The sequence below is a fragment of the Rousettus aegyptiacus genome, unplaced genomic scaffold (assembly GCF_014176215.1).
Source record: "Rousettus aegyptiacus isolate mRouAeg1 unplaced genomic scaffold, mRouAeg1.p scaffold_m13_p_5, whole genome shotgun sequence".
NCBI classification, from domain to species: Eukaryota; Metazoa; Chordata; class Mammalia; order Chiroptera; family Pteropodidae; genus Rousettus; species Rousettus aegyptiacus.
The window spans coordinates 33,425,078-33,442,470 of record NW_023416308.1 but is presented as its reverse complement, the minus strand read 5'-3'; the positions used below and the strand labels follow the sequence as shown (position 1 = coordinate 33,442,470).

The 17,393-nt window shown below is 34.5% G+C and overlaps 1 pseudogene; it reads left to right on the top strand.

Moving 5' to 3' along the window:
* The first annotated feature begins 16,425 nt into the window (after positions 1-16,425).
* Positions 16,426-16,543, top strand: LOC118603708 (annotated as a pseudogene).
* Positions 16,544-17,393: the final 850 nt, after the last annotated feature.

Sequence of the window (17,393 nt, the reverse complement as noted above, 5' to 3'; positions counted from 1 at the left end):
AATTTTGTATACTTGTGTAATCCAGTTCCTATCAAGATATGGAAGAGTACATTTACCATAGAAATTTCCCTCAAAGCTTGGTCAACTAAAACTTTGTTTTGTTTTTTTTTTTCTGACATGACCTATCACTTAACCAGAACCCCTTAATTATACATGATCATATTATCATTTCACCTAAATATACACCCTTACATTGGTTCCACTTTACATTCACCAGATGAATAATCAGGTTTGTTGCTTTATAACTTTGAAAGTAAATGCCCTACAAGAGCCAGATAGCTTCAGTACCCCAAGTGTATACATCACTGAGTCATGCCAAAAAGCATTGTCAGATATCAATACTGACCAAGTCCACAGTCCCCAGGATAAGCAAGAAAACTCACAGTCCCATCCCTTCAGATTCCCTTCAGCTTCTGTTTCCACACTAAATGTATGTGAATCATTTTGCTAATGGTCCCATGATATCGTTGTCTTCCCAAGGAAAAAATCTTTCCTACCTCCTATTGCTGGCTGATCCTGACCACAGGATCTGTGGAAATTTATCCATTTGGCTTTCACCTGTCATAACTCAAGAAAAAATATCAGTCAATAGCAAAAAAACAAAATCCAGGAAAACACTCAGCAAGAAAAGGGAGAAAACAATCATTTGCCTTCAATTATTAGGATATTTTAGACCCTAGTAATGAAAGATATTGGACAGTGTTTCAAGTTCTAAACCACAAATCCACATTCCAGATGAAGAAAGCAGGTTTGGAGGAAAGCAAATAGAAATCTCTCATCTAAAGTGCCAAAATAGAAAACATTTTCAAAAATAATTTCATATATTTGTGATTTGAACCATGACAGTAATTAGGACATACCTTTTATTATTTAAGAGCAGTTAAGATCATAATGTCTTACACACTTGTCATGGTTTATAAAGATTTTGGTCACTTCATTTGCCAGACCTAAGAATGGGTACAAGAAGACAGATTTCTTTAAGTGCCAGAGCTGTGTAACAATGGGTTATTGGTAGACACTTTCAGATTTCATTATTACATGACTTCATTACCACATGACTCTCCAGTGATCATATTTTCCAAAATGAATTTGGGTCATTCTTTTGCCAAGTATAACTATGACACCCAGAGATAATACAATATTCAGGAGATTGTAGTTATTATTTAGTTCATTCAACAAATATATATTTACACATTTTCTTAGAGTTTCTTTTTACACATCTACATAGCCTTTGTAGGATAATTCATGAGTAATAACTTACTCAGTCATTTCCTTACTATTACACATTTATGATGTTTCTAATATTTCCATATGACAAATATTGTCACAATAAATATAGCATAGAAAGCTTTCTTTTATGTTAGGTTATTACTTGAACATAGATTGAGGAGTATAAACCTTTTTTAATACTGTCAAGCAACTTAATAAGATCCTTTTCCAAAAAGGTAGCAATTTATAAATCTATAAAAATGAATCAGAGTGCCCATTTTACTGCATCCTTTTCAACACTAACAGTAATATATTGAACACTGAAAATTTGTGTGGTCTGTGATGATTAGGCTGGACATTACCATACGAGCTTTGGAAAATGTTATAAAACAGTCTCTGGTAGATTTCGCTTAATAGACTTTAAGATCTAAACTTCTAGATTATATTTATAATCAATTTAAATTATGACATAGCTAGTTATACCATGATTGGTTTTATGATAAAGTAATTATTTTCTTTAAAATATACAGGAAAAGCCTAAATGGCATGGCTACTGCATTTTACAGATATTGGTATAATCTTTTGTTTTTCAGGATTTTTGGAGACTAAAGTGGGCATGCTTGCAAATTCATTCACTTAAGATGAAAATTATCTTTATTGTTTAGGTAAAGTATCTTAGACTAGATGGCTTAAACAACAGACACTTATGTCTCACAATTTTGAGGGCTAAAAGTCTAAGATGAGGATGGCAACACAGTAGGATTCTGGTGAAAGCTGTCTTCCTGGCTTGTAGAGGGTTATCTTCTCACTGTGTTATCATATGGCAGAGGGAGGGAGGGAGAGAGAGAGAAGAGAAAGGATATTTAAACAATACTAAAATATATTTTCTAATTATCAACCATTGAATTGATTTTATCTCAAGCTTTGGTCTCAAGCATCTTTTTATGACCCTTTGTGAAGTCTCTTTGTAGCTGAGATGGGATGCCAACACTTCAAACAAAGAGAGATAAACAGTGCTGAGTTCTCTGAGTTTACTTCAAACCTTGTCCCTTCAGACTAAGGATCAAAGATAAGACCCTGTTTTGGTTATCTATTGTTGCATAACAAATCATCTTAAAATTGAATGACTGAAAAAAAATTTTCATTATCTTGTGGTTTCTGTGGGTCACAAATTTGGGAAGGGCTTGGCTGTGTGATTCTAGCTCGGGGTCTCTCATATGGTTGTAATCAGATGGCAGTTGAAACTAGAACAGTGGAGGGGGAGGGACTGGGGAGGTTGGAGGTTGGCCAGGCATCTCTCTCTCACTATGTGTGGTCTTTTTGTATGGGCTAGTTTGTGCTTCCTCACAGCATGGTGGCTTCAGGACAGTCAATTCACTTGTGTGGTGGCTCAGTGCTTTAGTGCAGTGTTCCAACTCACAAGGTGGAAGCTGCCTCATTGTCTATGACAGCCTCTGAAGCCATGCAATGTTATTTCCTCGACATTCTATTGGTTACAAATAAGGCAAAAGCCCAACCAGATTCAGAGGAAAAAGAATTAGCGTCTGTCATTTAATGGGAGGATGGCAAGGTTCTATAAGAACAAATGGGATGAGAGTTATTGCTGCATCCATTTTTGGAAAATACAGTCCTCCACAAACCCTTTCATAGAGTGTCCAGATCTGAGAAGTGAATGTTTCCCACTAAAGTGTCTGTGGATAGTCCCAATCTTGAAATGCTGTCTCCAGTCTGGGCACCTATTTTAATCAGTGTGCACAGTAAAAAATAAAAGCTCATCCCACGAGAAATTATCACAGGAACTAGCTTTCTTTTTCCTGGATAAGAGACATAAGAGGAGACGTGATCTTGATCTTAGCACGTTTAAAGGACTGTCAGTGGGAAAGGAAGTAGGCTTGGTCTGCATTGCTTTAGAAGGGTGGATCACTAACAAGGCTTTTCAAGGACCCTAAGTATCCCAATGAATAAAATTCCTTGGATGATTGCCTCTGTTACATGTTCTACATTCAATTCTGTCTGGGAAAAAATGTGTCTTTGATTAAAGATAAAAAAGTTTTCAAACAATTAGTTTTGATCAAATAAATGAGTGTTACGGTGGCAAAATCAGGTGTAATAAAGGTCTGTCTAATGTAAAACAAAACAAAACCACCCCTCCAAAAAAACAACTAGGTCTATGCCTCTCAAAATAGGAGTGCCTATATCCCAGTGGGTACAGGTAGTGGGCTAATGGGTACTGGAAGTCATAGGATAAATATAGTAGTGAGATATTGACATTTGTTTCAAATTAAAAACTCTAAGAGACTTCCCCAGGTTCAAGCAGTTAATCAGGTTGATGCCCCTATGTTCCCCAGAGATACCATGTAGAAAAGTTGTATTGATATACTTAAAAGCACAGACTAAAGAACAAGGCCCTCTGGGTTCAAATCCTGGCTGTCAACTTACTAGTTATGTAACCCTGGGCTTAATCTTTCTGTACCTTAGTTTTTTCATCTGTGAAATGAGGATAATATCTACCTGATGGGGGTGATTGTAAGAACAAAATGAATTTATTTACAGAGCTTAGTGGCTGGCATATAGTAAGTATATCCAAGTATTTATTAAATTAATAAAAGTGTGATAAGTATGAAGAAGCCTACATGGGAAGGTAATAAATAGGCATTTAGTCATTATTTGATCATGAGCAGAGGCTGGAAATCATATATTTTGTTAAAGGGACTGCTCATGGGGTGGCCCATAGCCCACTCCTCCAAAAGGAATTCTAAAAACTGAAAGTCAGACAAGAGTCCAGACTGTTATCTCCAAGGTCACCCACCTGCTGGATGGTTTTTGATGGTCTGGACCAGAGGTCACCAAACCTATTCTGCAATAACTAAGATGTTAGGATTTATGGGTCATGTGGTCCTTGTTTCAACTATTCAAATCTGCCATTGTGTGTGAAGGCAGCCATGGGCCACCCATACATGAATTAAATGAATGGTCAGGCTGATTTGGCTCACAATCTATATCTGCAGTATGTTGACTCTAGTCTAGATCATGCCGGGCCTAAACGAGCTGGAAATAAAGTGGTTTTTGATGGGGCTGAAGAGCAACAGGAGTTGGAGGGGAAGACAGACCAGAATAGCACTGCTGCAATGCTACCTCTCTTCCTGGTGTGAACTCACTCTGACTTTGAACAAGTCCTCTGTATGTGACTAAGACACTTGGAGCCAGGCATCCACAGATACACAAGGGGACCATATTAGGAATAAGAGTACACAAGTCATTCATTCTCATCACTATGTGTTTCATTATTGTATTACAAGGTCTTTGGAAAGAGAGCTGAGGCTTTTATTTTCCTGCAGACCAGCTTCAAGCCCTAGAACAATGCTGTCCATTCTGTGGATGGTCAGTGAGCCCTTACCAACTGTCTTTATTTCTTCACCTGCAATAAGATCTCTCCAGGTCCATATGGAAACCTAAAAGTTCATGAGGGACTAATCAGTGAGACTCTTCCAGGGGAAGTTCAGTCCCTGTGGGGAGTGATTGCACACTGATGGAATTTTTGTACACTGGATGGAAAGATGATCTTTGCCTTTTGGCTGTATCAGAGTAATAAGTGGGAGACCGATTATTTCTAAGAGTGCAGTTCTTCCCGGCACTGATAAGAATGGAATGCAGGCTACCATGGAGATTCAGGTCATTAATTAGTCCCAGAAGCCTCTATGCCTTGAATCACTGTTATATTAATTATGCATCAAATTAGAATGTTTGCAAAGGCTCAGTGCCAACTGTGCTGCAGAACTTGGTGACGGCATACAGAAATCAAGGAGTGTCCTGCCCAGCACACTGCAGGGACCAGCAAGCAGGTGAACGCCAAGGCTCGAGTGTGCAATGACCCTGCCTGATCTCTGCCTCAGCTGTTTGCAGCCTTTGCCAGAGAGCTTGTTATTGGTGCAGAGTAGAAAAAAGCAGAGGAGGAAGAGAATGATGGCTGCCCTTCAGTTCAACCCTCTGAGCTCTGTTGCAGTCATGCTCAGCTGAGAAAAGACAAAAAACAATCATTTAGATATTTTATGTCCACGGTAATGAATAGAAGATACTTCCAGGTATTTGCTAGCATGGAGATAACAGTCTGGACTCTTGTCTGACTTTCAGTTTTTATCTCAAATTTTTAGAGTTGGGTAGGCCTGGCTGCAGCTTTGGTTCAACTATTTTATCTCCTCCTTGTCTTCTTCTACCTCCTCCTCCCTTCTTGTGTTCTACATGAGCATAAAACCAAAATATACTAGATGCTCAGTAGTAAAATAAACAGATGATAAACAACGGTCTCTGTGACTGCTGGGTTATAATTCCATTCAGGGCCTGGGTTGAAGTCGTAAACCACAAGAAGTGAAGCGTGACCCACAAATAGCCTTCAAGATGGAATTATGCTCCATAATTCTAAATAGACATTTGAAAAAATAATTCTTAAGCCTAGCTTTAATTCAGAAAAAAGAGCCCTGACAGTAGTGACATCTTCTGATCAGTTCATCAGTAAACAAATATCTCTTCTGTATTAATGTGACATTTTTCATTGTTGATGTGAGTACTTTATCTGTTTTCTAGGAGGTTACAATTGAAATCAGTTAGCAGCGCCCCAAACGGAATTAAAGAAAGGGGAATTGGAGTCGCAAAGTCGGGAAGTTCACCACGGAGGAACATAAATAAGCGTGAAATGAGGAGACATCTTGAGACAGACAGGAAGAAATGTTGATTCCTGACAAACAGGGCAAGAGTCTCTTATCTCTGCTTTGCACACCTTTCATCTTCCCTCTTTTCGCTTATTGCAATGCCATATATTGGCTGAGTTTGAGTTTTGTGGGAAATAATAAATTGCCATAAATTCTGTATCTGTTCTAGACATGTTTGCTCTTTTCCAAACTGGTTCTGCTTGATCTCATGTCATTAAAGCAAATTGATCTCATATAACCCAAAAGTAACGAGAGGTTTTTTTTATGATGATTTCTTGTGTGATGAAAACAAATATTCACACATTACAAAGAAAATAAACTAAATCCAACAATTCTGCAGGAGGTGGATATTTAAATAGTAGCTCCTGGTAATCATATATTAGGCCATCAAAATTTCCTAAGAATCCACCGTAGCCTTGGTATTAAATGAAACAACATATGTGCAGAAGCTGGCAGTTGGTAAGAACTTAATATATGGTTATGCATTGCCACAATTTGAACCATAAAATTCAGAAAAAAAAATTATATATTCTCTTGTATATACTTTTATGCTTTTCTCAATAGGCTTTTATTTATAACAAAAATATATGGCAATGAGGAAAATAAAAGCAACAGCAAATAACAATTTAAGATGAATTATCAGGCCAAAATGAAGAATAAGATCATTTTTATCAGACTTGTTGGTATAATTTTCATATAGGCTTTGTATTTAATTTGCTCTTTCTTTTGTAGTTTCTTAAGGTGGGAACTTAGATCATCTATTTGAGACCTTTCTCAAATATACACATTTAAAGTCATATATTTCACTACAAGTACGGCTTTGGCTGTATCCCACATATTTTGATGTGTTACATTTTTATTTTTGTTTTGGTTCAAATTATTTTCTAATTTCTCCTGCGATTAAGTTTGAAGTCATGTGTTATTTATTTTCAAAATGTTTGAGATTTCCAGAAATTTTTCTGGTACTGAGTTCTATTTTAATTCTGTTATGATCAGAGAATATACTTTGTATGATTTACATTCCCTTAAATTTACTGAGACTTGTTTTATGACACAGAACATAATCTTTTTGTGAATGTTGTATGTACAGTTGAAAAGAATTTGTATCTTGCTGTTGCTGGGTGGAGTATTCTGTAACTGTCAATTAGGTCAAGTTGGCCATTGATTTTGTTTAAGTAGTCTATATCTTTACTTATTTTCTATTTGTATAACAATTACTAAGAAAAGGGTTTTAAAATTTCTTACTATCACTGTGAATTTGTCTAGTTCTCCTTTCAGTTCTATCAGTTTTTGTTTCAGTTAATTTCGAAGTTATTAGGCATTATTAGGTACATATATATTTATAATTGGTAAGACCTCATGATAGATTGATCCTTTTATTATTATAAAATTATTATGTCCTTATTTATCTTAGATAATATTCCTTGTTTCGAAGTGAATTTCTGATATTAATTGTAGCCACTCAAGATTTATTTTGATTAGTTTTTGCATGTTTTTCCCATCATTATAGTTTTAACTTTTTAAAATATCTTTATACATAAAAATGTATTTTTTTCATAGGCAGAATATATATTGCTTTTTAAAATTCAATCTGACAATCTCTGATTTTTCATAAGAGTGTGAAAAGTTGTCTTTAATATTTCTTGTACAGATTTATTGCTGATGGGTCCCTTCTGCTTTTATTCATGTAAAATATTTTCTCCATTTCTAACCTATTCTCCATTTTTCTTCATTTTTGAAAGATAATTTTCCTGGAAATACAATTCTATGACAATAATTTTTTTGGCGCTGCTCCATTTTCTTTTGGTTTGCATATCTTACCATATGCAAATTTGATTATGATGTGGTTTGGCATGATTTTCTTTATATTTTTTTCTGTTTGGGTTCCATTGAGATTTTTTTTATGCCTGTTTAGAATCTTCATGAATTTCCCTCATATGTGGGAAATTAATCTATAAAATATAAAAACTGAAAGCAACAAATGAACAAGACAACAAACAAAAACTCATAGACACAGATAACAGTTTAGTGGTTATCCGAAGGAAAGGGAGAAGGTAAAGGGGGTCAAATATATGGTGACAGAAGGAGATTTAACTTTGAGTGGTGAACACACAATACAATATACAGATGATGTATTATTGAATTGTACACTTGAAATCTATATAATTTTATTAGCAAACATTGCCCCAATAAACAATTTTTAAAATTTATATAACCTTTTAGCTATTATTTCTTGATATATATCCCCTCTCCCTTTCTGGGACTCCAGTTATACATGTTAGACTGCTTTGATATTGTTCCACAGATACTATATATTATTTTAATTTTTAGCCTTTTTTTTCTTTGTATTTACTTTTGGATATATTCTATAACTATTCTATAGCATCAGATCAACTGTTAATCTATTCAGTATATTTTTTGTTTCAGATAATATAATTTTCATCTCTAGAAGTTCTATTTCAGTCTTTTTTAAAAAAAACAAAAACCAAAAAACAACAACCTTCCTGTCTGCTCCTCACCATGTCCATGTTTTCCCCCTTCTGTCATTTCTGTTTCAGCACCTCTTTGATCTTCTTCTGGTTATTGGCTATGTACTTCTACTTTTTTCAGATGCCCGATAATTTTTTATTTAATGCTATACATTGTGAAAGTTTACATTGTTGAGTCTTGGATTGTGTTATATTTCTTTTGAAAGTGTTGAGCCTCGTTCTGGAATCCAATTAGAAATGTAGTTGCCTCTGGACATGCATGTGGTAGTGAAATTGGGGCATTAGTTATATTACTGTGAAGTCATCACACAATTCACCAAAATATACACTTATGATATGTACATTTTACTCTAGGTAAATTACACTCAATAAAATTGTTATTAAAATGTTATATAAGCTCATTTAAAATTTTATAAATAACACAAATATATAGAGAGCAAAAACTAAAAATCACATTTCACTCCCTCCTCAATTGTGTCTTCATTATTCTCTCTTCTCCAAAATCTCACCATGCATATAACCAGTTTAATCATTTTGTATTATCTCCTTCATGATTTTTACCTGTGGATTTATAGACATAGTACCATGCTAAGAACACAGGCTCTAGAAAGTGGACTGCTTGGGACAGAATGATGGCTGTATTACTTAATAAAAAAAGTCTTAAACAGTAGACTGAAAAGTAGGCTAAAAATTAAAACATATAAATGGACTTACAAAGTAAGCATCCCTTTGCGTTTGACTTCTTTCTCTCGATGGCATATCTTTTAAGTTCATTGATATTATTGCTGGTATTGATAATTTACTACTTCATATTGTCTTCAATTATATTTACTATTCTATAATAATACCACAACTTGTTTATCCATGGTATGGTTGACAGATATTTGGGTCATATCCAGTTTGGGTTATAATGATAAAAGCTGCTGGGAATTTTCCTGTACAATTTTTTTGTGAACATATGTTTTCATTTCTCTTGGGTAAAACAAGAGAAATGGGTCAAACGGTATGACCTAGGTCATAGAATATGTTTAAGTCTATTTTAAAAACTGCCTAATTATTTTTAAAATAATTGTACCATTTGCCATTAGCCAAGTATTAGAATTCTAGTTCCTCTAAATCTTCACCAGCGCTTGATATGGTTCAATCTTTTAAGTTTTGTCCATACTAATGGGTGCGTAGTGATATCTTTTGTGGTTTTAAGATTAATTTCCCTGATGACTGATGTTGCTAGTCCTTTCCTGTGTTTATTGGCCTTGTGTATATCTGCCTCTGTAAAGTATCTAAGTTCTTTGCTCATTCTGTTATTTATTGCAGCGTAACACAAATACCCCATAACTTAGTGGCTGAAACAACAGTTTTTAATTTTGTTCATACATCTTCAATTTGAGCAGGAGTCAGTTTGGACAGCCGATTTCTGCTCCATGTGGCATCATTTGGGATAGCTAGACTGGGTCTGGAATATTCACTCCAACATGGCTCAGCTACATGCCTGGCAAGTTGGCACTGTCAGCTGGAGACTCAGTTGAGGCTGTCAGCCAGGGGCTCTGGTTCCTTTTCATGTGAGTCTGCCCATATAGCTGCTTGGATGTCTTCAAAGCATGGGTAACTGGGTTCTAAGAATATGTGTCCAAGAGAAGAGATGGGAAAGCTGATAGTCTCATAAGGTCTTGACCTTTAAACTAGGTTACTCTATTGGTCAAAGCAAGATCGAGCTCATCCAGATTCAAATGAAAAGGGGAGAGACCCTACCTCTTACTGGGAGATAGGATCATATTTAATCTGCCATAGACTACCCTCTTGCCAGAAATTATTGGCATTCACCTCATGTTAAAAATATAGGCAGTTCCTCCTAAGATCTATGAAAATTTTATTCCTTGCTCTCTGTCTCCCACGCTTCAAGCAAACTTGAAGCTCTTAGGGGAAAGCCAGTTAAATGTATACCTCATCTAATGAGTTTCTCTTATTTCCAAGGTAGTATCAGCCCCATTTCTGCCATTTCAGTTGTTCTCCAAGGCCTTAGAACAGTTGATTTTCATATATCGTCCATAGTTTATCATTAGTTTTGGCAAGAGGATAGGTCTAATATAAGCTATTCTAGCATTTTGGAACCAGAAACCCCCAGTATATTATATAAAATATATAAAATGGGGGAAATAAAAGTAACCCTAAACAGTGATGTGTAAAATGTAAGTACCAAGTAAAAACAAAAATGTATTCACACGGGAAATTATATACGGCGAAGAATAATTTATGGATTATTTGCCATTAAATGGCTATGTTGCTTAAGCACATTACTTTATATGTTCAGGCACAGATGTTTATCTGAAAGACAAAGAATTTATATCAGATGATATAAAGAACCCTTCAGCTCTTTGAGGTCTACAATTTTAATAAACTTATAATGTAATGCAGAATTCAATTTCTATTCATTGAATGTAAATAAAGCTTAAGGATTTATAATTTTTATGGTCAATATGAAACCAGAATGTTATAAAATAGAAATTCTCTCAAACATTAAAGTTATATTTTCAGGTGGAGCTTACCATTTCTTCTCAAACTGGGTGTGTAAGCCCAAGGAATACCTGAATGTGGGCTAATAAATAGTCATAGAGTAAACATGACTCATCTTTTCAGGGCATTCATTTTACCTATGCAATTTTGGGTAAAATCTCATTCATTTTAAGTTAAAATGAACATAGATAAATTATAGTATGGAAGACAAATATCATATGCATATTTAAAAAATCTTTTTGGAGGGAAACCTGTAGGCAACTATCTCAGATGCTGGGGGATGAAGATTTCTTTCCTCTGGCACACTGACAGAAAAGTTTGAGAATTTCTGCAAGTTCACTGGCAGTGGGCGAAAGTCTGAAATTTTGCTCTTTGTTTAAAATCTGCAACCATGATTAAATCTATGCCATAAACATATTGTATTTACCCAGATATTAGCTCTCTTTTTTAAGTTGCAGAATGAGCAGTTTTTACCCCTTATGAGGTGCTACCCTCAAAACTTCATCTGTTCATCAGTATGTTTTCTTTGGTAGAATAAGATGAAATATCTGTTTCTTTGACTCTCCACTGAGGTAAAACATAGTCACTAGCCCACACTTGCTTTCCAGCTGCAGACAAAGCCAAGATTACCACAAACCATTTTTTTTTTCAGTTGACTTCTGAGGGGTACAGTAGGAATAGTTTTTCATTGTGATTTAGGGGTTCCAAGTGTTCTCCCTTCCACCATGGCCATCATCATGCCTAAATGACCAGCTATTTTGGGTGAGACAATAGGGACCTTGACAAGTCAATACTATGAAAGATGAGAGGGAAATCTTTTCTAAAGCCATTTTCATACATAATCATCTTGGTTAAAACTAGTTGGCCATGATTTTAAAACATGTCCTTACATTCTTTAACACTCTTACCATCAAAAGGTGGAATCTATTTCCCCTTCCCTTGAATATAGGCCAACCTTAGTGATTTGCTTCTGAGGCACACAATTAGATAAAACTGACATTTTCCAAACTAGGGCAGAGAAGGCAAGACAGCTTCTGGCCAGAGAGTGAGTACATGCATATTCTCAATAACCTTCCCTTCTCCAGCCCTGCATATTTGGACCCCTGAGCCACAATGTAAGAAATTCAGCTATTCTGAAACTACCATGCTAGAAAGACCATGTAGAGATAGCATACAGACACAGGGAAAGATGCTCAAGGGTCCCAGCTGTTCCAGAATTCATCTGACTGAGACTTCCTAGTCCAGGCACTAGGCATGTGAGTGAGGAGCTTTCAGAGGATTCTGGCCTTCGAGCTACCCCAGTTCTGCCAAGTGGAACAGGGATGAGCTGTCCATTCTGAGCCCTGTCCAAGTTGAAAATTCACAAGCAAAACAAATTTTGTGGTGGTTTTAAGCCACTAAGTTTTGAGGTGGTTTGTTAAATAGTAATAGATCTATGGATTTTTTTCTATTGCCTAGCGAAACTTGAGGAAATGGGACATAAGTAAATAAAATTTTAATTGTAGTCAAAAGGAGTATGGCAGAGTGATTTCAGAATTATAATTCACTAAAGGAGAGAAAGAGATTCAGAATGTGAAAATCAGATTACTTTTGCAGATATTATCTGCAATAAATCTGTATGTTCACAGAACCTTAAAAGTTTTTAATTGGAAGGAATTTTGGAGGTCATAAAACTCAACCCATTTTTTAAACAGTGAAGCTCAAAGAGTTAACTAACTTAGTCAGGATCCTGAGATAGACTAAAACCCAAGCTTCTACCACCAACTGTAGCACTTCCTTCCTTAAGGTGAATGTAATCAACCTCACCAATTTGTCAGAAAACAAGGACAAAATAAATAGAAACATAATAAACAGTAGCAGCAACAACAAAAATACTCCATAACCTACCTGGCTATTTCTATCTGTCTTTGCTAAACCTCTACCTGCTGGCTGTCTCCCTGTGGAACAAGTATTCCTACACCCAGTCTTTAACATGAAAGAGATTGGGAAACTGCTGGAGAAATTGCGTTTCTAGTCTTGCAGGCAAGGAAGATAATAAGTCTCTGAAATCCTAATATTATTTCACCACAAATGTCAATATGTATTTGAAGTGATTACTATGTGCTAGTAACTGAGCTAAGTAATTTATGTACAACATTACTGAGGTATAATTTACATATACTAAAAAGCAACCATATTACAGAGATAGTTCAATGAGTATTGACACATGTATAGGGTTGTGTGGCCATTATCATAATCAAGGTATAGAAGAACATTTCTATCCCCTTAACCTCTAAAAACTTCCTTTATTCTCCTTCACAGATAATTCCCACCACCCCCATGCTCAGACACCCCTGATATCCTTTCTGTCACTATGGATTTTTTTGCTTGTTCTAGAATTTCATATAAATAGAATCACATAGCATGTAGTCTTTTGTGTCTGGTTTCTTTTGCTCAGCGTGTTGTTTTTCAGATTCCTCCATATAATTGCATGTGCAAGAGTTTATGACTTTTTATTGTTAAGTAATATTCCATTGTGTAGATATACCACAATTTCTTTACCCATTCTCTGATTGATGAGTTTTTGAGTTATTTCTAGTTTGAAGCTATTATAAATGAAGCTGTTATGAACATTCTTATAAACATCTTTATGTGAACATGTTTTTATTTTTCTTAGGCAAATACCTAAAGGTAGGTTGTATGGTAAGTGTATGATACGATAACTGAAAATGGTTTGACAGTTTTATAATCATCTCAAGAAGTCTTTTTTTTTAATCATTAGAGAAAATAAAATAAGCATAAAAATAGTTTTTTTTAGAAAATGGATAAATATTATTAAGCAACAGTAAACAGGATAAATAGAAAAAAACATTGTTGATACATGTCGAACCAATTCATTTAAAGTTTTTATTCAGAAGCAGAACTCTATTATAGTGAGAAATTTAACAAATGTTCTTCAAAAAAAAAGAGGATAAAACTGGAAAAATGACCCAAAACAACTGTTTCAGGGCTCTGCAAATTAACCAGAGAAAAGCAAGAAATTGTAAAGTGTTTATTCTTCAAAAATTGCTGTACTGTTGGATGAAAAAAGTGGGATTCTACCAAGAGTATATGGCATTCTTGCTTGGAACTGTTCTTCCCCCATACCATCTCCAAAAGTTTGGTCAGTGAAGTAGTCTTACTAGACCAGGACTGCCCGTGAAAACCAGCAGCTTCACTACTAGAGAGGGCTTACTTGATTTGGACTGGAAGCACAATCAGTAAAAGCAGCATAAGTGATAGGAAGTGAATTCCCATAGTTTTGCCAACCTGAATTTGCAGTCCTAGTTATGGCAAGTAACAGACCATTCAAAAACTTAACAAGGAGATGTTGGAAATGAGACAATTGTAGGAGGGCTAGATAAGTTGTTCCCTACCTCTCTGGCTGAATGGGAATATATGATCAGGTTTACAGGAGACTCACAAAGGTCCAGAGGAAAGTAAAAGCCTAGGCAGATGTGAAAACGTTCTAAATTTTGAATGCTTCCTCAACATACGCACGGATCTATCAGCAGAGGGTGAAAGTCTTACAGGCTCAAGTTTTTTGAGCATAAGCTCTCATAAATCACTGATTTACCAGAAAGCTATGCAGATACAGGGCAACGCATAGAAGCTAGGCAGAAAAATTAAGTGAGAATTTAAAAAAGCCTGAGCAGAGACATCAGTGGCTACACATCTCAGGGAGATATGTTTTTCAGCTTAAGTCTAAATAAGTTACTAAAGAAAATAACAACTACTTTATGAAAAAATATAATCCAGGGACATTATAATATATGGTCTAGAAAGTCAGTTTTTAAGAAAACATCATTATGTATTTAAAGAAACAAGAAAATGTGACCCATACTCAGAAAAAAAATCATAGGAAATGACTCTGAGTGGACTCATATATTATATTTAGCACATGAAGACTTCAAAGTTCCTCAAAATATATTTTTAAAATTAAATGAAATTATGATGAAAATAGAAATCACCCTAAAATAGGAATTTTCAATAGAGAAACAGATATGATAAAAATAAACTGATGGAAATTCTAGAATTTGACAGCATAATAACAAATAAAAAATTAACTAAATGGATGGATTTGAGATGGTAGAAGAATCAGTTAACTGGAAGATAGATCATTGAAACTATCCAATCTGAAGAATAGAGAGGAAAATAGATTGAAGAAAAATCAACAAAGCCTCAGAGACCTATGAGACAACATTAAACTCGAACATATGTAATGAGAGTCACAGAAGAGAGAAATGGCAGGAAAAATACTTGAAGAAATAATACCTGAAAATTTCACAGATTTGGTGTAAAGCATAAATCTACACATACACAAAGCTCAAAAAGCTCTGAGAAGTTAAACATAAAAATCCCCATCTACCCATATCATAGTAAAGTTACTGAAAACTAAACACAAATTGAAAATCTTGAAAGCAGTAAGAGAAAAACACTTCATTCTAAATGAGAACTGCGATGCAAGTAATAGCCCAACTCTTGTCTGAAACAATGGAGTCTAGAAGGCAGTGGGATGCTAGTCAAAGTAATAAAAGAAAATAGACAACCATGAATTTTATATCCAGCAAAACTATCCTTTAAAAAATTAGAGCAAAATAAAGACATTTTCAGATAAAGAATGAGAGAATTTGTTAGCAGAGCAGTCTCAAAGAAATTCTATAGGGAAAAAAAGGAAATGACATTATAAGGCAAATGCACTGGAAGAAATAAAGAACAATGGAAATGCTAACTGAGTGTATAAATAAATATAAAAGAATATATAAATATATATGTACATATTTTACTCCTCTAAGAAAACCAGATTGTATAAGAAAATGATTGTAACACTGTATTATTGGGTTTATAACATTAAGATAGCTATAATACATATGAAAATAGCACAAAAGAGAGGAGAGGAAATGGAGCTATATGGGAACAAAGGTACTATATCTTGCTGAAATTAAGTCAGTACATTTTAATCTCTGAAGAAAACACTAAGAACATAACTTTAAGAAATCAAAAGAGGAATTTAAATGATCTACCAAAAAATATTGGTTTAATCTAAAAGACAGAAGGAAGAACAAAAGAACAAAAAGACCCTAGGCCTTAGATTGTGTTAGTTTCTTCTTGATTATGGAATAGTCTTTCTAAATAGAAATTATTGTAAATGTTCTATAAAAATAGGACAGACCCCACCACACCCATAATTTGGTTTTGATGTAGAGATACACCAATAGGGTATAAGTGGCTTATTTACTAAAAAAATAAAAATAAATATATAAATAAATATAATGATATTCTAAAACATATTTGTTTCACCCGAAAGATAGCAGTAAAGGAAGAACATGAACCATGTTGAAAACAAATAGCAAAATGACACACAAATCCAATTACATCAATAATCACATTAAATAGTCCAGTAAATAGACAGAACGCTTCAATGAAAACACTGAGATTATCAGATTGGATATAAAAGAAAGACTATGTGCTTACTACTAAAGATACACTTCAACTACAACCGTGCAACTCTGAACAAGCCTGATCCCATCTGATCTTGGAAGCTAAGCAGAGTCAGGCCTGGTTAGTACTTCGATGGGAGACCACCTAGGAAGATAGGTGCTGTAGTTGTAAAAAATAAAACTAAGAGATTGTAAACTGACAAGATCTTTGCAATCTGTGAGGTCAACTAAGGGTCACCTGACCTAAAAAATAAAAATAAAAAAAAATAAAGATACACTTTAAATTCAAATATACAACTACATTGAAAGTAAAAATATGGAAAAGACATATTATATAAACAGTAAACAAAAGAGATGGAGTGGCTATACTAATATCAAACACAATAGACTTTAGAAAATAGGTATTAGTAGAAATAAACAGGGATGTTTTCTAATGATAAAAGCGTTAATACACCAAGAAGATATAATGTTTTAAATGTATATGCACCTAACAAAAGAACCATAAAAACGAAAAACAAAAACTGAGAGAATCAAAAGAGGTATAGACTAATAATTAGAGTTCAACATTTCAAGACTTGATATTGATAGAACAAATAGATAGAAAATTAATAAAGGTATAGATCTGAAAAACACTGTTAACCAACATAATCCGACATTTATAGAATATTTTACCCAATAGCAGCAAAACACATTCTTTCAAGTACATGTGGAACACTCTAGGAAAAGCCATATGATAGGCCTTAAAACAAGTTTCCCTAATTGTAAAAGGATTGAAGGTATTCAAAAATGTTCTTTAACCACAATAAAATTAAATTAGAAAGGAACAACAGAAATTTGAGAAATCCTCAAATATGTGGAAATTAAATAACACATTTCTAAATAACCCTGATCAAAGAAGAAATCACAAGGGGAATTAGGAAATCTTTTGAACTGAATGAAAGGGAAAGACAATGTATAAAAATTCTGGGATGCAACTAAAGAAGTGTTTAAAGAAAAAGTCACAGCTTTAAACATTTAAA